This window comes from Apium graveolens, chromosome 7, assembly GCF_009905375.1.
Source record: "Apium graveolens cultivar Ventura chromosome 7, ASM990537v1, whole genome shotgun sequence".
NCBI lineage: Eukaryota > Viridiplantae > Streptophyta > Magnoliopsida > Apiales > Apiaceae > Apium > Apium graveolens.
The window spans coordinates 33,320,908-33,326,907 of NC_133653.1; positions in this window are offsets into that span (position 1 = coordinate 33,320,908).

A 6,000-nucleotide genomic window follows, 5' to 3' on the forward strand; every position below is an offset into this window, starting at 1 on the left:
TTGATTGAAGCAGCTCGGAGTAGACAAAGAAAGAAGACGAAATTATATTGAGAAATAATATGAATATTGAAATAGGACCAGTAGTGTTAGTAAAAGTGTCGTCTTGTAAAAAAACTGGATAAGTCTAAGTAGAAGGGACAGGTTAAGTCCTAAAATTAGTGAACCATTCGAGGTATGGATAAATACATATAAAGTTGTTCGTGAATGATATGACCGTCACACCAGTGTATACACCTAATGTATTTTACTTGTCAATATTAAAGTGATAAGTATTGGGTTTGAATTAAGTGATTGATCAGGAGCCAATGGGGCTCTTGTCCAAGTTGTTCTGCATATAGTGATCAATCCAAATTCTTGATCGTTAAAGGCAAGTCCTTGGAAATGAGTGCATACCTATTGTGAGTACGTTTGAACCCTCTAGTAGAAGGGTCTACTTAGAAATTTGAGTCAGATATGCTTGAAAAATATCCTCACTTAATTAGTTAGACCAGATTCTGAGGACAGAATCCTTTTAAGGGGGGAAGGATATAACGACTCGTGTATTTTTGAATTATTTCTTTATGTATTTATGGAAAGTAATAAATACATAAAATATGTGTGTTGGTTTTTACAGCTAGGTGTTGTTTGACTATTGATGTGTGATTTACTGGATTGTTCGTGCGATTAATTATTGGATCGTATTGAATTGTTTTCACTTTCAAAAGTGGATTTAGTGCCAATTTATTGGCATAAATATTGGGAATATTTCTAAAATTGTTTTTATGATTTTATAATTACAATAATTATTTTTATGATTTTATAAAATTGAGAAATCAATATTTTATTAATTATTTATTTTTAAATGATTTTCTGATTGCTTTTATTTTTAAAATCCATACTTAATTCCAAAATTCTTCAAAAATTATGAAACTCGTATTTATCTAAGTTTGGAATAAACCGAGAATTTTAAAATTATTTTGGAAATTTTCGGGATTAATTTTACCCGCGCGTTGTTTCGGTTATTTGTTAAAAGCGGGTATAAAGTGCATTTTAGAAATTATGTTAAAATTACGACATTTATGTTTTTATTTACTTCGGGATATTTGTAACATTTTAAGACTATTTTCGTAAATTTCTGAATTTATTTAAAATACAGCTCGATTCGTTAATTTCAAAATGGGGATACGAGTTGCATTTCAAAAATGTTTTAAAAATTATAAAAATTTTATTTCATTAGTTTCGGGATTTTTAGAAAATTTTAGGATTATTTTGGTACGGTTTGGGTAATAATTATTCGCAAATTTTACCGTGTCCATTAAACGAGACACGTGCCGTGTAATTAAATGAAACAGAGGTGTGAGTCATTGAATATTGCAAACTTAATCTCTCTCTATCTCGTCTCTCTCTCAAATCTCTCCCGCTCCCTTCTCTTTTCCTCCCTCCCCCGCTTCTCTCTTTCCTTTTCCTGTTTTCCGGTGACCGCTGTTCCTCGTTTTTGGTAAGCACCTACCGGTTTTTCTTCTTTTTCTGGCCGTTGTTCAGTTTCATGGTTCAGTTATTTGGTTCCTGTGGTTATTATATACATATACTTGTATGTATATGCATGTAATCAGTCAAGGGGGTGCGATTGTTATGTTCTTGCTATGCTGCTGCCTCCTGAATTCCGGTGAGGTGTGGCGGCGTAGGTTCGCTGCGTATATGCGCGTGTGTATCGTAATTTTCCTGTTGCCTTGGTTCGGTAAAATCGTGATTTGAACTTTAAATTATTCTGCAGAAAATTATTGATTACAATTCGTGAAATAAATTTATTCGTGAGGAAATAATTTATATTAATCGGTGAAAATCGTGACTGGCATCTATATACGGGTACCTAAGAGTTTTTGCCGCGGAGGCTCATCGGTGGACTGTGATGAATTTATTCTGAGTCCAAATTTTAAAAATAAATAAATAAATAAAATGAGTGGTATAATTAGTTTCGTATGGGAATGGTTGTGGAATTGTAAAAACTGGACCGTAGTTGGTTTGGATCTTGTTGTGATTGATTTGACGTCGATGATGTGTCGACGAGTAGTCCGATAAACAAAGGAGACGCTGCCCGATTTCCGGGAAATTGAATTATGCAAATACAGAAACGTATCCGATGAATATCGGGACGTCGAGAGACTATATATATGTGTGTGTTTTATACGAAACTTGATTGTATGACGTGATGAAATATTTTTCTAAATCGATAACCTTGATTTCGTAAAATAAAGACTATAGATATTTTCCGAAAACGAACACTGAACTGATTTTCGAGAACGTGAACCCTAAGTGATACGTGTATTATTATGAAGTATGTTACGAGTCGGATTTTGTTAACGTTTGGGTAGATTGTTAGCGAGGATATGTCAAGCATAATCGAATGTCTAAGTTAGGATGTTTCGATCTTGTAGGTTTTAGTCGGAATGCCCGAGAATTGGAATTGGACGAAAGATAGGTGGTGGTGAATCGAAAAGCTCAGTAAGGTCCCAATCAAGGGATTTAAGTATTGAGGTCGAATCCGGAGTGATATAGTGGTTGGACGTAAAAGCCTAAGCGGCAGAGTTGGTCCAGAATTGATCAGTAATAGTTATAAAGCCTTGTAAGGCAAGTATTTCTGAACTTTTCTTCAAGATATACTACCAATATTTTCGAACTGTTTCATAACATGTCGCTATTATTCAAAATAACTCCTGTTTTATATTGCAAGTGCTTTAAACTATTAAACCTTGAATCCTGATTTTCTTGATCTTGAGCCGTAAGCCTTATTCCTTGTAAACCATCCTTTGTTGATCCTCAGATACCAAATCACACAACTATGATACCACTTCCCAAATGTATAACTACCAAACACCAAACACTGAAACAAAATTGTTCGAAAACAACATAAACTTTTATACTCCAACCGTTCTTTAAAACATCAAAGAACTATACCTTGAAAAACTATTATTTGTCTAATACCTGATCCTTTTACAGGCTGAAAACCGTTTCCCATACATACCTTGATATACCCTGATGATACTCATAAATCGCATTACGCTTTTGTGCAAATACTTTATCAATGTTAATTATGATCTTGCTTATTGAAATACATTATTTATTATATTGAATTGTTTTAGAATTAGATAGTTTTCTTTATGTGGACTAGATTCGTGGTCAGACCAGATTCGTGGTCGAATTAGGCCAATTTGTGCCTTGGATCCAGTAATTAGAGCAGTGATGTGTGCTTTGCTCGGGGTTAGTGCGTGACTGATCAGCAGCCTAACCTTGGTTTTAAAACTTAAAAAATGAATATCCAATTCTAATGATTAGTTAAAAAGAAACTTGATTCATCTGAATCATTTCACTTGATCATTGTTTAACCTCAGTTATCGTTATTATGACTTGTTGAGCTAGTTAGCTCACTCTTGCGAATTTTTTTTATGTATTCTACAGTTTAAAGGGATACGGTTGATAGCGAGGTTTCCCAGTCTAATGTACGAGCTAGGATTCCAGATTGAGTTGGATCGAGCTAGCAGAAACTTATGGCGGTAGTGAGATAGTAAAATTGTAAGAATACTTTTATTATCAGTTGTAAGTTAAATTAAAGGGAAATTTGGTACGTTGTAATAAAAGTTAAGGTTGTGGCTTGTTTTCATACTCTAACCTGTTGTGATCCGTGGTTTTGTTAAGCAGGGTCATTATAAATAATATCTCTTTTACAGAATTATATATTTTGTATGTGTTGTGGACCCCAAACTTCTGACCCGGGTTTGGAGGGCGCCATACTATATCTCTCCAACATGAAGTTAGTGACATTTAGAGTTACCTTTACCTGATTCTTTGTAGTTAGTGAACTAAATAAAACTTTGGACACCTTTTTTCAATTGCCTATTTGATTTCTATCTATTCCTTCAAACATATGAATGCCAGCTACTTAATGATTTAAAGTGGACATTATAAAACTAGGAAAGAAAATTTCTTTACCTTTACTTACCAAAGGAATGGTTAGCCTTGTGCTGAGTTCTTCCAGGATCAACATGCCAACATTAAGGTGCCTGTTATATGCTATGGAATGCACCAACTTCTGTAACACACTAAAGATGTTGTCATATTCAGTCTTCCTGCATGTGAAAGCTCTAATGATGGAGTCAAAGATGAAGGACCATTCTCTCTTTAGATTCTTCTTGTTCAACCTAACCATATCAATCTTCTCACTGTAGTTTACGAAATCCATAAACTCAGCGAACTCACAACGCTGTTGGTGGGTATGCCTTAAGCCTGGTTGACGTCATCAACAATGAACTCTATAGGGACACCTTAAATTATGCAGTTGACCACCAAATAGACAACTTGATTCTCATGGAAATTGTGTTCATAACAGCTGAATTCCAAAATTCATTAAGTACATCCAAATACAACACAGGGTTGGCAGTCAAAGCTCTTGCGAGATATGATTCAGAAAGAAATTTAACAAAGCACTTGAAGTTATCAGGTGCTTGGTTCGCATCCAAAAATGCCAAGTAGTTGGTTCCATCCTTGGGGATAACATCTCTAACGTTGTTGGCAGCCATTGAACGTGTTTGAGTTTAAGTGGATAAGTGTTTAGAGGATGAAAAAGCTTGAAGAGAGTGAAAGCAGTAAAAATTTGTAGAAATTAGGTCAATTGAGATCTCGAAAGTGTAAAGAGGGATTATGTCGAGATGTCTGGGTATTTATAGGATACAGGTGTAACTTGTCGAGAAGTAAGGAATTAACAGTTGATATTTGCTTATCGAGAAGTCACGTGAATTAGAAAACTTATGTCGAGATGTCAATACCCTGACCCTTATCGGGAACTAGATAGTGACTTATCGAGGTGTAGAATAAATGGCCAGTTTGTCCTAATTGGATTGAATTATTCCAATTTATATTGAATAAATCAACATAAAATTAGAATTGATTTTATATCTAAAGTATTTTAATGAAATAATTTATTGAATTAAATAATTCCAGTTCTGAATTATTGATAAGTCTAAAATTTATACTTGTAGAGAACTCCATTTTGATACTTATATCGAGGTCTCTATAATACCTATCGAGAAATCTTAAAGAGGCTTGTCGAGAAGTCCATCGAGAAGTAAAAAAAAAAGACTTATCGAGAACTCTGTCAAAAAGTCTCAAAATGACTTGTCGAGAAGTCATTTAGACTTATCGAGAACTCGGTTCTTCACATACTTTTGTTCTTTTTCAGTTATTGTTACATATTGAATTCTCAATGATCAGAAGAAGCTCAGGATCTGGCTGTTCGGATGTCATCAGGATCTGATGTACCATCAGGATTTGGTATGTCATCAAAATTTGTATGACATCAGTATTTGAAGACAGTCAGCATTAAAGGATTTATTCAGTTCCTTATAATGTGGAGCAGATATCTGTTACGTCTGAGTTATAGGACTTTATCTGTTTAGTTTAAGATATGTATCAGTTTCAGTTAGTTTTTGATAATGCATATCTTAGATTAATCTTTTATAGTTGTGTAGTATATAAACATAGTTTAGGTCATCTCTTAGAAGAATCACACTCGAGGATCATTCGACCTAGCAGCTCTCAAGAACATCAGTATTTCTTGAGAGGATTTTGTAACAGTTTTTATCAGATATATAAAAAGATGTTATATTGTATTACTTGTTCGAAACATTTATACAATTGTAACAAAACCTCTGAAACAATTGTATCTTTACTGGGCAACAATTGGTATCAGAGCTCACTGATAAATTTACAATCAGAAACGATCTAAACATGTCTCTGAACAAGTATGAAAGCTTTAAAATTCCCATTCTGAAAAAGACTGAATATCTAACATGGAAGGTGAAGATGCTCATGTACCTAGAAGCTACAGATCCAGATTATCTAGACGTAATCAATGATGGACCCTTCATGCTAACAAAACTGGTTCCTGCAACTCCTACTGTTGCTGAACATTATCAACTGAAGGAGAAGACAGAATGGACACCAGAAGAGAAAGTAGCTGTGCTGAAA